General features: G+C 41.8%; 1 non-coding gene across 1 annotated transcript; it reads left to right on the forward strand.

The window, feature by feature from the left end:
• Window positions 1-1,048: 1,048 nt before the first annotated feature.
• LOC111818190 lies at window positions 1,049-1,210 on the forward strand. Its single transcript, XR_002822243.1, has one exon. It is a non-coding gene; the product is annotated as a U1 spliceosomal RNA (small nuclear RNA).
• The last annotated feature ends 7,231 nt before the right edge of the window (window positions 1,211-8,441 follow it).

The following is an 8,441-nucleotide window of genomic DNA, read 5'->3' on the forward strand; positions in this document are numbered from 1 at the left end:
ATTACAGGCGTGCACCACCACGCCCAGTCTCAGTCTCAGTGTGCTCTGGGGGCGGTGCTGACACAGCAGGCCTGGGGATCGAACCCCTGGTCCCTATGCGTGCTTGCAGGCGCTTTAATCCACTGAGCTATTTGGCCAGCCCCAAGATCTAAAATGCACCCCCCCCCCCATCTCATGGGCTGGGAAGGTGATTTGATCATCAGGATTATTCTCATAATCATCAGTAATCACCAATAGAGTCATTTATTCTGAAGTTCAGTAGGTAAATATGCTGTTTGGAGGTCAGACTTGGGTGGAGGTGGTCACTAGGAATATGACCTAGAACAGTGCACTATTGTCCTTTTGTCATCCTTTGTTTTCTCTCTCCACTTGATGACTGCCACAGGTTGAACACCTTTACTCTACCATGTTTCTGTACTATGGCATTTCTGCTTTGAGCCTTCTGATCATGAACTAAAATCATGAGCCAGAAGAAACCATTCCTTCCCAAGGATGTGGGTCTCAGGTATTTTGTTGCAGTGATGGGAGTGTCTAATACTGAAATTGGCACCTGGAGTAGGGTAACTTCTGTGACTATATCTGACTATGTAATTCAGAAGCCTTTGGAACTCCATGTAAAAGTAGTTTGGAAAAGTTTGAAGATTTGGGCAAGAGTAGTCTTGGAGCATTCTGAGTACTTCTTGATCTGTCGTATTGATCAGAGCTCAGAAGACCAGAATGCTTATAGGAGCGAAGATAGTGAAGGCTGCGCACAGGGAGTTTCAGAGGGAAATAGAAATTTCATTAACAGAGTAGAGGTGATGTGTGTTATGCCCTGGTGGAAAAATTGTATTCATGTTTCCTATGACTTTAGACTTTGTGGAAGACTGAGACTAAGGGTGGTATACTTATTAAACTTGCAGAGGAAATTTCAAAGCTGCTCAGTGTTCAGGGTGTGGCATGGCCATTATTGATTACTTTTAGCCAGATCATCAGGAAATATCAGAGCTAAAAAGCAGAGCTCAAAATTTGAAAAATTACGGTGGTGGTAACAAGAATGGAAGCACCTCTACTTACTTGGCAGGGGAGATACCATAATCACAAACGTAGTGTTCCCAGGACAAGTTTATCCACTGTACTCTGAATGTGCTGACCTCTGTGATTTCCCCAAATGTAGGAAGCTCGACTGCGTAATTGTGTTAGTGGGGGACTGCATTCATGCTGTCGCCTGGGGTAGGGGGAAGAAGCACCTATAAAGTTGGAGCAAAGAGGAGCTTGAGTCCTGAAAAGATTAACATAAAAATGAAATAAAGTACTTTACCTTAGGACTGTAGGACAGATGGCTTGAGAGCATCTCAGGTATAGCAAGAACCCATGTTTTGCAAGCTCAAGCATGCAGAGCTGTATAGTTTTCATTTGAGGACAGAGATTTTGGTAGCTGTTATGGTTTGTGTCTAGTTGTCCCCGCCAAAGCCTCATGTAGTCATGGGGTGAGTACTTCTAGAGTTTGAGATTAACTCATGATCCACTGGGATTATGGGCCTTACTACTGCCGGGATTATGAGTGTGAGTGCTACACCCAGCCTGGGGCAGATAGCCTGAATCCAACATAAGAAAGACAGAGAGACAGACTTTCTGTATCCATTGTTGCTACTACTTCTCCATTGTGCTCTCTTGCTCTTTGCTGCTGTCATAAAAGGTTGCTCTGTCATATGCCACTCTGCCTTGGAGCCACCTGAGTATAGACTGAAACCTTCAGTAACTGTGAGCTAAATAAACTTTTTCTTCCTTCATTTTGGGTGTCGGGTATTTGTCCCAGCAATTAGAGGAGAGTAACTGAGACTCTTCTCTCAAGAAGGACTGCTCAAGAAGGACTGACTAGGAAATTGTTTCTCAGGATTCATTTTATAATGCTTAGCCATCCAGGCACTCAAAGGCCTCTGTAGCTATGACACAAAAGGGCCTACCTACTGCTCAAGTTGGTAGCATATCTTGGGTCATCTGTGTGGTGCTGATTTTTCACACATCCCAAATGCAGGATCTTGGGGCTGAGGAAGGCTTCTACTAAGATTTCAAAAGAAGGTCTGGAAGGTCAGAGAATGTGCTTTCAGAAGGCAGTAGATTAATCTATTTATTTATTTTTTAAATTAATTTTGAGAAACAAGTAGCAATGACACAGTTTCAAAACCAATTAGTAGGACAGTTTCAATAATTACTGCATTGCATATTGTTGTCTTCATAGTGGTTATTCATAGCACAAGATGCAGACATGACATCCTGTCCAAACACTATTAGTACAAATCTTTCTTATTGAATTAAGAGAAAGTAGTTGCATATCTATCCTAACTACTTTGTACATACAGACACAAAATGCTCCTTCATTTGTATCCCCCTTTTTTGGTTAAGTTTTGTCAGAGATGAATATTCCATTGCCATTCAAATATTGTAGGTGCATGAATTCAGCAAAATAATCCAATATAGTCCAGTAGTCCCAAATGGTAGTGGGTTATCCACAGGACTGGCAATGTTAGAAGTTGTTAACTTGAGCCTTCTATAGCTCAGCATATTAATATGACTACTTTTTATATCTTGTTTTTGTACTTTTCTGCTGAATGGTTAAGACCAAGGTAAAGCAAGACCTATATAACAAGAAATGAAACTTCTTTATCTGATAAGGTCAGTCAAATCCCCTCAGGATTTATCCTGAAACCCTGTACTGCAGTTTGTAGATCTTTTCTCAGTGTCAGTCATGTGAATGAGTCATGGCTATTGCTTAAACAATTTGCTCTCTGTGAAAGCCTGAGAGAATATTGTTTCTCCATGTCACTCTCCTTAGGCACACTCTACATCATCAATCACTTTCCTCTGTGGCCCCATAATCTCCTTGATCAGAAAATTTGGGACAAAACTGAGTTACATAATGTTACAGTACAGGTTCTCCTATGTCCTGAGTCCTCACTGACCTTGTAAGGCTAGGGTCAAAATGTTGTCTGTCCTTGCAGCCCTTCTTTTTCTCTAATTTTTGGTCTGCAAACTTAAATTGTAACCCTCCAGAAGAGAAGCTTAATGATATTATAACCCTATAATGTAGGCAGTTGAGCTTAACCTCACTAGCTATCTGAATATCAAACATCTTAGACATAACATGAAACAGGTATTTTCCATCACATATTGATATATTAAACTTTAAATCCCTATAGAATGTGAAGAAAAAAATAAATAAGAAAGTAGATTAATCTCTAACAGTGAAGCTGATGGTGTTGTGGATCCCCTAGGAAATTATAGATGCTAGGAATGTGGGTTGTCTCCTGATGAAAGGTACAGGCAGAGAGGGAGCCAACCTAAGAGAGAGGCCAAGTGGGCAGCAATTGACAATGTCATAGCGGTAGGGCTACCCAGGCCCTTTGGATCTCACAACTCAGCTGTAACTTGCCCGTGAAAGGTGGATTAGTATGGAACCACAAGATTTAATGTTTTCCCTGTTTGATTTTGGTCTTGCTTGCTCTGCATGTTGGAAATATTTAAATTTCATTTTGATTTTTACCAGGACTTACAACTAAAAGTTCACTTTGAGTTTTACAGCAGACTTTGAACTTATATTTTTCAGCAGTACTGGAACTGCTAAAACTGTGGTGAACTGTTAGGGATGGGCTAAAATGGACATGCACCTTTTGTGATCTAGGGGTAGGTTATTTTGAGTTAGATCTAAAACACTCACTAAAGGTCTCATGTGCTTGGAAAATGATTGTATTATGGGGGTATTATGTGTAGATTCGTCCACTGATAAATTCAGTAGCTGGGTATGCAGTTAGGAGGTTGGAAGTGGGTCAGTGTAGATGTGACCTGGAAGAGCACATTGCTGTTCTTGTCTCTTTTTCAGTCTCTTTTTTCTCTCTCTGCCTTCTGGCTGCTGTAGGTTGAGTGCCTTCACTCTCCTGTGCCTCTTTGCCATGTCATTTCTGCCTGGAGTCTACTAACCTTGTACTGAAATCATAAGCCAAAATAAACCTCCTCTGCTTTACACCATGGGTATCAGGTATTTTGTTCCCAACTATGGGCCAGTGTCTAATACAAGGCATTAGAAACTTTTGATTGGTAACCACGGATATAGGAGAACTTCATACTACTGACCTGCTGGCTCTAGGAACATTTTTTAAAAATGCTGTAAGGCTTTTTCTAGATTATCATTTTTCATATGTCCTAGAAACACTGCCTTGGCAAGAAACTTTAGCTGTTCACATGGGAAGTGCTAGAATTGAATGTATAGTAAAGGTCTCATCCTGTCAGTGGTATTGTGGACTCAAGTCTGGTAAAGGGCTTGTCCCATTGTGTCTTATACAGGATATGGCTTTCCTGGTCCTTGAGGGGTCGCATAGGACAGAAAGTCAAATTCTCTTTGTGGTTCTCTATGTGCAAGGTCCCACAGCTATGCTTCCAAAGGGTTCGGAATAGTGGCGTGGCCAAAATCTTTATACACTCAAAACAAAACAATAACAAAACAAAGCAGACAGAAAGCCCCTGGCAACGCAATTTGAGAATAAGCTACTTTCAATCCAACTGCCAAGTTACCTTTCGCTTGTGATAAACTGAATAATCCAAGTCATTAACCCAGAAGAGGGTATCTTTGAAGGGCAGGCCTCTCTTCTCTTGAAAAGCTTTGAAAAGAATTTAAATGAATTCTTGTCTGACAGGAATTTATAAACTGTGATTACTTTCAGTCAGAGCAAATTATCTGATGCTTTAGTGTGACTGCAAGAAGCTTGGGGATTGGATAGGGAAGGCTTTGTTGATTACAAATTTATGCAAGTGTATGAGCCTCTGTGTGTGTGTGTGTGTGTGTGTGTGTGTGTGCGTGCATGCATGCATGCACGTGCACATACATGCACATATGCACGTGTGGTTGTGTGCATATATTTGTCAGAGCTCATGGTAGCCATGTGGTTTGAGCTATGGATGATTTCAATTATTTTTGTGTTCAGGATATAGGGAGACGGCTGCAGGGGTGGATCTCTCTTATCCATTTGCCGTGTTGTTTTAATACACAAAAAATATCTCTATGCAGGATTCCAGCACCTCCTTAGATTGCACTGCACTTTCCTTTCTGCACTGGACAGCTGCGTGTGAAAACTGGCTGAACCCGTTTAGTCTTGGATATTTCTTTTAAAAGCTCTTAGGTGAACACTAGTTTAATAGTTCTAAACTGTGTTACATTTTTTCTTAGGGAAAAATGCAGTTGAATTTGGGCACAGTGGAGGCATTTAGAAAAGAGTCATAAAAGTGACAAAAATGTAATTAAAGGAGGGAGTGACAAAAAATGATAAAAGGAGGGAAGTTAAGAGCTTACCAACAATGATGTGGGAAGAGCAGAGGAGGGGAATGTTGCACTGTTGCAGAAGAAAGAGGGGCAGTTTCAAGGCTTAGCCTTCTTTTGGGTCATGAACAATGTACGAATCTAATCAGGACTCTGAACTGTCTCCATGAAGCAAGGCCAGGCTTGCCTACTATTGGGCTGTCTTCTTCTCTTTCCTTAATCTCCATACATTTGGTGTTAGCATTGAAATCTAGAATTACCAGATCTTTTAAGAGAAGTTAGAGATGTATATGTTATACTGAACTCCCCGTAAAAACTCCAGCTCTGCCCCAATTAGATACTCCTCTGGGCCAAGGACCATCAGGAAGAAGGAAAACGGATGCACCTTGAGAACGTAGTGCTGAGTGAAACATGTTGGATACTCAGGCTTAAATGTGATATGGTCCCTCTTGCACGAGAAGCACAAGATGTAAATATAGCGCAAAGTAAAGGATAGATAGGAAATAGGGAGATAGATGGTTTGAAAAGGGCAAGGTGACTGAGAGATGTGAGGCAGAAGGAGGAAAGGGGGAGGAGATGAAGAAAGGATTGAGATGCTCTGTGTACACACAGACTCCCCCCCGGGAGTGCGATCAGTGCACATTGCTGACATGTACTAATGAAAAATAAAAATTGAAAAAGAGGAACGCTGATGAAAGCTGCATATAATGGCTGGCACGTGTGAAAGGAGACCTTGTCTGGCCTGTCAAGAATCCATACCAATTAGGGGGCAGTAGAGAGAGAGTATGTGTGTTACTGATCCCCAACAGTCTGTGGTCTTCTTGGGAAAATGTCTTTAAATCAAGTACAAAAACAGCAGTTATGAAGAGCACATGAAGATGTAGAAGGTGCCGTGAGAGAAGGAGCTTGGGAGTAGACAGCCTAGTTTGAGGGGAGCACAGGAGGCCCTCTGAGAAAGGAATTTGAACTAAGACCTGAGCAAACATAGAGGACTGACAGGGGCGAGAGAAGGAGGAACATTATAGGCCTTCAGAATAGTGAGGCATGACCAGAGATCCAGAAGCCACTCAAAACATTAGTCTTTAGTTACTTCATTTTATAGGCAAAAATAAAGCCAAACCCCAAAGCTAAGGTCTAGATAACAAGACTTTCCAGAAAATTTAGTGTGTGATATTAATATGCTGATGTAGAGCATAAATAATTCTGCACTTAGCTCACTTCCTACAAAACTCAAACTCACATACACACGGTATGTCTGCATAGTACTGGCTGCAGCCTGGTTTCTTTTCCAAGCATTTAACTTATATTTTAAAAAGAGCTATGGGGAGGGCAAATGGTGTAGGGCATACATAGGAGTATCTGCCTTGAGGGGTCTCTCTTCTAAGAGGTGGGCAAACTTCCACAACTTCTATCTCTCTGTACTCACTCTCTGCCTATTTTTCCTTCCCCCCACCCACCTAATTATGTGTGGCCTTCGTGAGCTTTCCCTACCATCACTATATTCTCAACCTGTCCTTCAGTCTGTCCTTTCTCCATCTTTTTCTTCCTACAACCTCAGAACGGTTTATTGTAAGAGTTTTGTGGTCTCTACCCTCTGTTCTAGTCCACAGAGCCACCCCATCGTTGTGGTAGCTGTTTCTTTTCATATGTATCTCTGCATTTCTAAATATTGTGGCTATACTACTCTTTCTGGTCTCATCAGGTTTAGATGACTGTAACTTCTAGTACATCCAAAAGCTCTGATTAATGTAATAGTAAACAGTCACATCATTATAATCTGCAAGCTTATCTCTGCTTACTCAATGAAGCGCTGTGACTGCACACCCTTGTGACTGCTGTTCCTTATATGTCAGTGTCATTGGACTAAGAAAGCCTAGCAAATGAATGAATGAGGCTTGCTCCTGGGCAGGGTGGGGTGGGCCACAGCTGTGGGCTTGGATACCCGCACTCCTCTCGGCACTCTTCCCTGCTCCACTTTCCGGCCACATGAACTAACAGCTTTGCTCCCCAGGCCGGCTGCACCCTGGGTCTGCTGGCAGCCAGCTGGACATGCACTGAGCCTATGGGTGAATTAAACCTCTGCTCCATTGGATTGTGGGTGTCGGGCCTTGTGTCTCAGCCACAAGACAGCTGACTCAGTCAACCCCTCTCGCGTATTTTCTTATTTTACTTGGAGGTTATTGACTGAGAATATGTAAAATAATTGCTACAAGCAAGCACTTGCTTTAGTATGGACAAATTGCTTAGTGCTAGATGTGGAGCTCTTGTACAGTTTGCCCTTTGTGCTTTTTTTTTTTTTTTTTTTTTTTTTTTTTTTTTTTTTCCTTTGTGCTTCTTCACTGGGAATCCAGTGTTTCCTAAATCCTCCACCGGCCGCTTCTTTTGCTCAGTCTTTTGTGTTGATGTGCATCCTCTGATTTTTTTCTGTGCATGTTTTAATAGAACCTAAATTTTTGAACCATGACATGTTCAAAAATGTCTTAATTTCTGTATCAAAAGAATTATTTCTCATGCAAAAGTGTAGAATAAAGGTTGAAATAGGTTTCCTTCAGCATGGTGTAGGTATTTCCCAGGCTTTTCAGTATTTTTGGCTGTGGAAAAGTCTGATGTCATTTGGGTTCCTGATATTATCTCTTCTCTCTTGAGAGCTTGTTTGGAGGTTCTAGCAAGGGAGCACTACTATATGCTTGACCAGGGAAACTGTCATCTTCTGTCACAGTAGTTGTCCTCTGTGACCAAGTCCTTGACTCTGGGATGATGACACGAAGCAGGGAGAGAGGAAGGGGCTCCGGCTCGCCCAGCAGATTGGCCGAATCAGCCCTGGTGATCAGTGGGACAGCCGGCGTCACAGCCAGATTGCCCTCACATCCACTCTTGGAAACTCTTAGAATCCTTTTTAGTGGATCTGAAATTTCATGATGATGAGCATTTTCCCTCTTCATCTTCTCGGTACTTCTGTGAGTTTTTTCTGTCTAGATATTAGAGTACTTTAATTCTGGAAGGTTAAAAGCTATCTAGCTGACTGCTCCTTTCCCTATATTTGTATCTTTTAGCTGTCTCTAAAACCACTGTCCTTTGAGTTCTGTACTCATCCTCTGTGCCTCTTACACCTCTTACCATTTCTTTCCACAAATTGTTCTACTTCCTGGAA

The sequence above is a fragment of the Octodon degus genome, unplaced genomic scaffold (genome assembly GCF_000260255.1).
Source record: "Octodon degus isolate 3935 unplaced genomic scaffold, OctDeg1.0 scaffold00082, whole genome shotgun sequence".
In the NCBI taxonomy this organism is placed as follows: Eukaryota; Metazoa; Chordata; class Mammalia; order Rodentia; family Octodontidae; genus Octodon; species Octodon degus.